At 33.2% G+C, this 8,919-nt stretch overlaps 1 long non-coding RNA gene across 1 annotated transcript; it reads right to left on the reverse strand.

The window, feature by feature from the left end:
- Positions 1-946: 946 nt before the first annotated feature.
- Positions 947-1,673, reverse strand: LOC108913812. The gene is made up of 2 exons (XR_001964640.1): positions 1,586-1,673; positions 947-1,464 (listed from the first exon to the last, which is right to left on the reverse strand). It is a non-coding gene; the product is annotated as an uncharacterized LOC108913812 (long non-coding RNA).
- Between the last annotated feature and the right edge of the window lie 7,246 nt (positions 1,674-8,919).

An 8,919-nucleotide genomic window follows, 5' to 3' on the forward strand; every position in this document is an offset into this window, starting at 1 on the left:
CGATCGCACACTACCGAAGGCCACAAGCGGGCGTCCCGACGCCCGGCGTCTCGGGCGTCCGTCTGGCTCTACTGTCGCCATACCTACTCTTGTTGATTCTCCAACATCCAATGAACTAATGTCCGGCGCATTAAATGATCGTCTGTTTTCAGTTCCTGGGTTAGCTGAATCTTGAATGGATACAAATACAGATCTTTTGTTAAAATCCGCTGCATCGTTGTTTTCGAAATGTTTGATTGCAGTGACCGACGCCGCACTATCTCTCACCGGTCTGCTTTTTATTATCTGCAACCGAACCTGTTTGTTCAAATTTGGCAACTAATCCTTTCACTTTTGTTTCATTCGAGGCGAAAATTCCACGTAATTTGCACACAGTCTCAGCTACACACTCTCCGTAGTTGTAATGAATTTTCACAATCTTCACGAGCTCATCCGTCCTATACCGCTCCATTTTGTCTAACCGCAACATGTGACCTCAGAGTAATAAGTAAAGGGGAGGCCGCATTCCCTATTTCAGTACACAATGTAAACATGTAACCTCAACCTATTGTATGTTGATAAACAAATGATACATAAGTAAACACAATGGTCCCTGGTACAGTGGCGTACCGAGTTTAGGTTTAAAATCTATCATAATATAAGGAAACCATAAAAATTACACTTTTTAATAGAATAAAATCAGAAGTGCTCGATTATTTAAGCTTTCATGTGTAATAAATAGACAATAAATAAGAAAAAGTTAATGGTTTCTTCAAAATCTATAATTAATATTTTAAAAACATTTTCAGAACAAAAGAGTGACTAAAGAAAACTCCTCGATTGAAACTATCATTATACTATAGCTATAGCAATGTCATTGCCTACTATTAATTCTATTATTTCATAGTAGTTCTCGATTACTGGAAGAACATTTATTAAAATAAATAATTTAAATAAAACTACAAGAAAAGGAGCAAAAATATATTTAATTAAAATCTGCTGGAATATAAACAATGCAAAGAAAACAAAACATATTTGTACTAAAAGTAACGGAAAAATGAATTTACATTGAACAACATTTAATCGTATGGGAAAATAAGCATGTTTTAAATGTACGCAACAAAAATAAGCTGAATTTTGAGCTCACAACATTGACAGCTCGTCTCTTATGGAACAGGGACAACATGTGATTGAAGATGTTTTATAGCAACATCTATAAAATTTCCTTCACTGGCAATTTCTCGAAGAGGGAACCTTTGAGACGGCACAACCATTTCATCAACACTGTGCTAAAACGTATTACCTTCCAAATGTTGTATTAATAGGCACAGTTCCATGTGTGAGACATTGTTTTCCAGTTACTGTTACCTTAATATCTGTAGCACGGAAATGCTTCGACAGACATAATTATCCTTTGAAAAATCATATTCAGATATGGCGAAATTTTCTAGCCACACTGCTCGTATCGCAGGATCTTATGGTATTCTACAAATAAACACAGAGCTAGTGTCATTATCAAAATACAAACATAATAAATTAACAAATAAAATACTTAGGACACCTTACACCCTTGTAAGAACGCCCATGGAAACAATGTCCAACTTACTTGTGAAAAGAAGTAGCACATATTTGGCTCTTTTCCTGTAATTGTCGGCATATTATACGCCGCTTTGGCATTTTTATTAAAATTAGATAAAAAAAACAGTTTAAAAAGACACAACAAACACTGAACTCGGCTAATATCTATTTCACAACAATAGACTGTAATAATGGCGTCCCCTTTAGAACCGTTTAATACCAGGCAATGATGCCACTTACGACGTTTGTATTGCTAGGAATTTCAATAATGTATTTTTTTCAGATATTCAAAATCTATAATTATAAAACAAATTGCAAGAAAATAGTGTCGTAGTCTTATGCATATTACAATGTAACTAGGTAGATCCTTGTACGATAATCAATTAAAATGACCGCTGTACCTAGCTATAAAGATAAAAATTTAACATTGGCATCAATGTCAAGGACATCACAAAGTACCAATGTTTGTAAATACACATATGTCAACACTTCACTATCGAATGTAAATAAAGGCGTCCCCTTTATTTATTAATCTGAGCATGTGACCCCACACAATGCAGCCAACTCTTCGGAATGAAAATGGCGCACAATTCAAATCCTACGTTACTTTTGAGACACCCTTTATAAATAGTAAAACCTTACTCGACGGCATCGCAAATGTTATATAACAACAACAGAACACAAATAAAGTTTCTCACGTTTTTATATTTAATCTCGCTCCTATCTGACCCGCTGCGGACATTGTTTCATTGGAATACCTCGAATTCCAAATAAATTGATTTATTTCAGGATTGGAACCCCTGCACCGTTTCCTTTTTTATACCTCTGAGTAAGCCAAGGGATAGGAGGAATTAAAATCCAGAGCTTACACAATCCAGTAAGTCCGTAAGGTAACAGGATTTCAAATGCAGTTTCCCGATCCTTTTCTACGAGATTTGCGAAAAGGTTCCTTTCTTTCGTAAACTTCTTCCTTGCGAGCGAAAATAATAAGCTTGTTGGGGTGTTTGACTTTTGTATTAATGACCGCAGTTGATGTTTTAGTAACATAAACATTTATTATGTGACACAGATTTTATCAATTTGAAATATATTTAAAAATTAAAACTTTTCTGTTTGATTTAACAGTGTGCGTTTAGAGCTGTCATAATTGGCCGCGCACCAAAGGCGTACGGATATAAACATAAAATAAAGTGAACAATGATTTATGTCATTGTATCATTGTGAAGCACGTAAATTGTTTTACGCATCGTTACCATCGGTTCCACAATCGGGATGGGATCCGTTATAGATCGCATCACCAGGTATGTTTCTACCCTTGTTTCAGTGAAACATTCGCGGCGATGATAAAATATCGAACGACCGTTCGACATTTACTGATGTAATATTTGCATAATTAAATAATCTACTTCGAAGCTGGTCCGACATGGTAATTTCCACTCGGGGTTGTATTTATTCCAGGAAGAATTTTATTATATACTATTGTAACCTGAGGGATTATTGCTCTATTTATCTATATATCGGTATGACCAGTATCATAATGAGTCTGGATTTCAAAAGAGTTTACTATTAAGTTCTCGAAAGGGAGTTTATAATAATTATCATTATACTTTAATTAATACGTGGGAACTTAGAAATGTTGTACGTTCAGAGAATGAATTTTCAAGGCACTTACCTTCTATTACTTACGTAGAATGTAATCCAGTGGCTCGGTATACGGGATGACACCGAAGTTGAGAGAAACAAAAGGAAATACCAAAACTTCCAGGAAGGGTTTTAATAACAATAAACAAACCAAACAAACAAAATAACGACACAACGGCTCGAACAACATTATTAATTAATTTATTTACACGCGACAGCGTAGGTACCGAGATTCAGGAAATAGCAAAATTTGGAATGACTATCAATTATTAAATTAACCCGAGACTCTAAACCTAAGTCGACTGCTCAATGTGGAATCTAAGGAAAAACTGCCTGTTTTTCGGGGATCTCTCCTGAATTCGACACTTCGCTTCGACACGCCCATTTCTTGGGTCCAGATGTTTCTGTTCTTATCTTATTGGCGGGAACCCTGAATATCGGGACGCTTTGACATAACTATATCATGTTAATAATTACCTAATTGACTGGACTTTAATCTATTCTTACAGCTTGGAAAATCCGCCTAAAAACCAGCTATTTGACCTATTATTGTTTTCCTGACAACATTCTAACAACTTATTCTTGGAATTCCTACGTTCTTTGGAATGCATTTTGCGCGTTATTTGAAATATCGATTTTACGCTTTATACTAGATGCTCAACACATGGCCCTGACAGTTTAAGTGAACTTGTAAAAAAATATTGCTAAATTTCTCCGAAGGACGACGCTAAACCTACTTGAGAGCCCTTAACTTTAGATAATTAGTGTTAACTGAAATATTTTACTTTTTGGCTCATCCGTCCCGAGAACTAATAAATAAATGACCACGCGTCCCGGCTTTTGTTACACTATATCAACTGGTAGGTTACATGCAATCAGTATGAAGATTAAATCAAACATAAATTGAGTCTTTTGGTTTTCGCCAGTTTTTTTTACGTGTGTCCTGCACAGTTTAATACTTATTACTTTATGTTTATTAATATTTTATTTTACTAAATTACATTATTGTTTATAGTTTTTAGTAAAAGAAAGCATTGTTCGTTATTTAACTTTCCCTATGACTCACATGCGCTTGAAATATCCCGTGTTGAGTGCCGCTTTGTTGGACAAATTTACTACTGATAAAATTCGCCGCATTTTTCTGACTGTGGTGATGTGTCTTATAATATCGTTTGTTTTTTTATTTTTGCCAATGTATGAACTGAAATGAAAATAAAATTTACAAAGTAAGTAAACAGAAGTGCACTTTTCACCCTAAGAAGAGCTATATAACCTTCGAACGAATTGGTTAATTGAATTTGAAGAATATATAATTTAGTTTCATGTGAAAATTGTATTTGTTTGTAATTATGAATATCGTTCATAATGACAAGGATAGAGAGGGCTATGTTGCAGAATAAACTTATTTATTTTTAATGGCAATATGTAAAAACCTGTAAAAAATTAAGAAAATCGAAAATCTCGAATATATCGAAAAAGGCTAGGCGTTTTGTATCCAAGGATTTTTTGTTCAGTTAATTCCAAATCATCTCTAACACCCTTTTCAGTATTCCAGAATACGTTGTTTATTCTGATCTGCAATCACTACTGCGAACACCCTATATTTTGTCGTCGTTAATATTTCAAATATTTTTCGACAGTAAATGTCCAATCTGAAGTATATTTATTAAAAGCATACAAAAGACTGGTACAAATCTAAAGTTTCGTTATTTCAAAGACTTTCCTTAGAGAATCAAAGTTTTCAACGTCTGTTTCTGTTTGCTTTGAATTTACATTTCCCTCGTTTCTAGAACTTCATACCGTATCGGTTATTAAAGTTAATGTCTTTGCGCAACGTATTGATCCGTGAAGTTTCATATTCAACTCAAACCCCCTTCTAATAGTAATATTAATTTAAGACTAGAAATTGAGTATATAGTTTCCTATATTTCTCATTACAAAGAACATACATAAATTATAAGATTATACACAGCATTGGGCAAAGGATAAACATAGAAAATGTCTAACTAAATATTAATGAGTAATTATTTATTTAATACTATATGCGATAAATAATTAATTTTTTACGCAATTATTGACGTGAGTTAATTTTTATTCAGTCATCAATGTTTAATTCATTTTTATACAACACTTCCTTATTTAATAAGTTTTTTTTGTAATCAAAAATATATTTATATAATTGTAACATCATTATTTTCAAATCTTCAAGTATTATTTTTTTATTTTCTAGAATAAATCAATAAAGACTTAGTGCAAAAATTGAAAAATACTCACAGCTCTAGCAGAAACAGTTACATCGTAGTTATACACCGATATTCAATAAGTAGGTAAAGTACCTACCTAATTTCTAATCCTAACAGAATAGAAAATACAAAACTCTAATAATAACGTCATAATATATAGGGTGTTTATTAAGTACGTGTACAAACTTTAAAGGGTGAATCTTTGACTAATTAAGATAAAAAGTTCATATGAATATGGGTCCCCAATGGCTTGGTTTTTGAAATACATACCTAGTTTTTTTTCTTCTTAAAAATACTATGCAGTTTCCCCGTTTCTTAGTAAAATTACATACAAATACATATAGGGTGTTAATTAACTTATTGCAAAAATTTAAAGGGGTAAAAGAGGAGCAAAAACTGAGTTAACTGATATCAGAAATTTGTATCGAAGGTTTAAGGTCACAGAGAAAAAAGCTAATTAAAAGTGTGTTTAAAATTGTTTTGGAACTGCAGAAATACATGTATTTTATCGCGGCGAGTACTTACAAAAAATTCTGTAACACTTTTTACGAGTTTGTAGGTTTCTTATGAAGCCGGACTGTATTCGAAAGTCAGTTTGTAATACATTGTTATAGTGATTGCTGTGCTGTTTTTCGATAGTACATTTAATAGCCGTATTTCCAAGTTTTCTTTTGAAAATAGCGCATTTATTTAGCAATCGCGAATATTATGATATGCTCATAATTTATGGCGAAGCAAACGAAAATGCCCATAGAGCTTGTAGAGTATACCGTGCGAGATATCCTGAACGGCGCCGACGACGGCGACGTGCCCCGCACCGCGAACATTTGTTGCTGTGTAGCAAAGCATTTTGGACACCGGTGAAGTACAACCACTAAGAATCTTAAAATGTCGAGGAGATGGTTTTAGATCTCGTCTAAGAAGATCCGCATCGTAGCACCAGAAATATCGCACAGCAAGTAAATATTTCGCATCCTACTGTGTGGTGGACATTACGAGAAGCTCAGTTGTACCCATTTCATATTCAACGTGTTCAAGCGCTTACTCCTGAGAAGTTTCCACTACGTCGAGGTTTTTGCGAATGGTTGCTTTAGGAACATGCAAGAAATCTTCAATTTACAGCGCAAATACTTGTTACAGATGAAGCATGTGTCAGTTGAAATGGTGTACGTAACGTCCACAACACTCACCACTGGACTATCGAAAATCCACACGAAATACCTCGCGGTGCCTTTCAGCAACAGTTTTCAGTAAACATATGGACCGGTATCGTTAATGATACTTTAATAGGACTTTTTGAATTGCCTAAACGCTTGCCGGAGTTATTGCAAGACGTGCCATTAAATGTTCAGCAAAATATGTAGTTACTGCATGACAGAGCCCCCGCTCACTTTTTTCGGAGAGTGCGCGACTTTCTAAACATTACTTTTCCCGATCGCTGGATAGGCCGCGGCAGTCTAGTTAGATACACCCTGTATATCAGTAATGTAAATTTACAATTTGATTAAATTACATAATAAGTGTAAAATTACATGCTTAATGTGACTATTTGTATGGCGTAATTTTTGTACATACCTGCTGTGACGTCAAAATAATCAGTGATCTAGTGTGTAACTTTACATAAAATTTTTGTTCACGAACATTGTGGTAAGTTGTTAACGAAACGAGATTTCAGTTTCTATCCTTAAATTGTGAAGAGTTCGCGATAAAGAGATTAACAATTCAATTAGGTGTGGCAAATTATTTCCGTCCGTATATTTTTTTTTACATAAAACATCAAGGAGTGGACGTTAATAAATTTGTTGGTCGATAAGCTTCCACCGAAATTGAAAGTGATGTACGTGTTTCTATAGTAAGTGTTCAAAACAATTTTAATTTGCGCTTTAAAACTGAGTCTATACAACAAAGCATAATGGAAAGGGAAACCATTTTCCAAAGAATTTGAATAATGTGTGGTTTCCTTGACCCATAATATTTTCTTTCGTAACAGAGTCAGCCTATTGTTAAGCTACGTAACAGTGTGGATATGCTTTTGATGTATTCACATTTTTATTAATGAATATTGCATTATTATGTTTACGAGTTATGTGTGTCACAGAAAATATTTCCTATACATTAAAATAGCTAGAACTGGTATCGGTATCGAAAGCTATTGTATAATATAAAATAACATGCTTTATTGATATCGATCAGCTTCATTTTTAGGTCACCGCCGAAAAATTACTTAACCTTTCATTATAGGAAGATGCTTTTTTGTGCGTTACTTGCTTTAGGACTGACAGGGAATATCATATTTTACCCAAACAGTCGTTCCAGTCTTTTATTGGAAAGGGCTTTCAAATCTTTGTATAGGTAACACATTAGTTTTATGAATTCTTTTGCCTGTTTTTCTGCTATACTTACTTAGAGAAAGACTATTAAGATATATTAATATTTGTGTCATCGACAAGTTTTACAATGACAGATACATTTATAGTCTTTCCGAAATCAGTTGAACATGTAACACGCCTAGCTATAAAATTTAATGAGTATCTTCATAGGCGTCCCTAGAAACATTTTCTGCTAAAGGTAAAAAATAATATTAATTTGTATATAATGTGTAGAAAATTTCTACTATATGTTCATTTGGCATATTTTAATAAATTATATATATCTTCAAACAATTTTATTATATTCGTGGTAAATTTTGGTTATGACATATCAAAAAACATTACATTTTCATTAAAATACAAGTCGTTACAAATTCGCTTCTCATTACAGGATCTCGGAAATGGTAAGAGGTACGAAGTAGCTTAAATGGGGGCAAAGTTGCGTAATCAGGGGACCAACATTATGCCTCTAAAAGATCAAGGCTAACATGATCAGTTTTTCAAATATTTGAAAAAAAAACGAAATTTTGGAAATACGTTTTTGTTTCATTTCAATTTTGTTTGAGGTGATATTGAAAAAAGAAGAATACTTTCTCGTGGCCACTTTTTGCCCTCTATCGAATGACATAATCAATTTTTATATGTAACGCTTCGTCTCTCCAGGACCATCATAAACATCATTTTTTAAAATACGATCCTAGAAATTTTATTACATTTTGTATGTACTGCTTCAGCCCGAACCAGATTCAGATGTTTTGTCTCGAAAAATTCATCTCAGTGTATTCGTTGCAAATTTATCTGAATTTTTTATTTAGATTTCTTTGTTTATTGAATTATCGTACACAGTAAGTATCGTTAATATTCCGTTAGTATTCCGATAATATCACGCTGATCTTCTTTTTCAATCTTTACCAAAACGAAAATGTTTTTGAACATTTACTGAAATTTTTTAAAGAATAATATTCAGTTGGTTGTTCATATGCATTTTTAAAAATTAATTTGTCATAATAAAATTAAAATTGTAATAATATTTTAATTTTGACGCAACATCTTATTGAGTTATGTATGACCAAGTGATGGTAATAGTTAATAATAATAAATGTGTTATT

This window comes from Anoplophora glabripennis, unplaced genomic scaffold, assembly GCF_000390285.2.
Source record: "Anoplophora glabripennis isolate ALB-LARVAE unplaced genomic scaffold, Agla_2.0 scaffold708, whole genome shotgun sequence".
NCBI classification, from domain to species: domain Eukaryota; kingdom Metazoa; phylum Arthropoda; class Insecta; order Coleoptera; family Cerambycidae; genus Anoplophora; species Anoplophora glabripennis.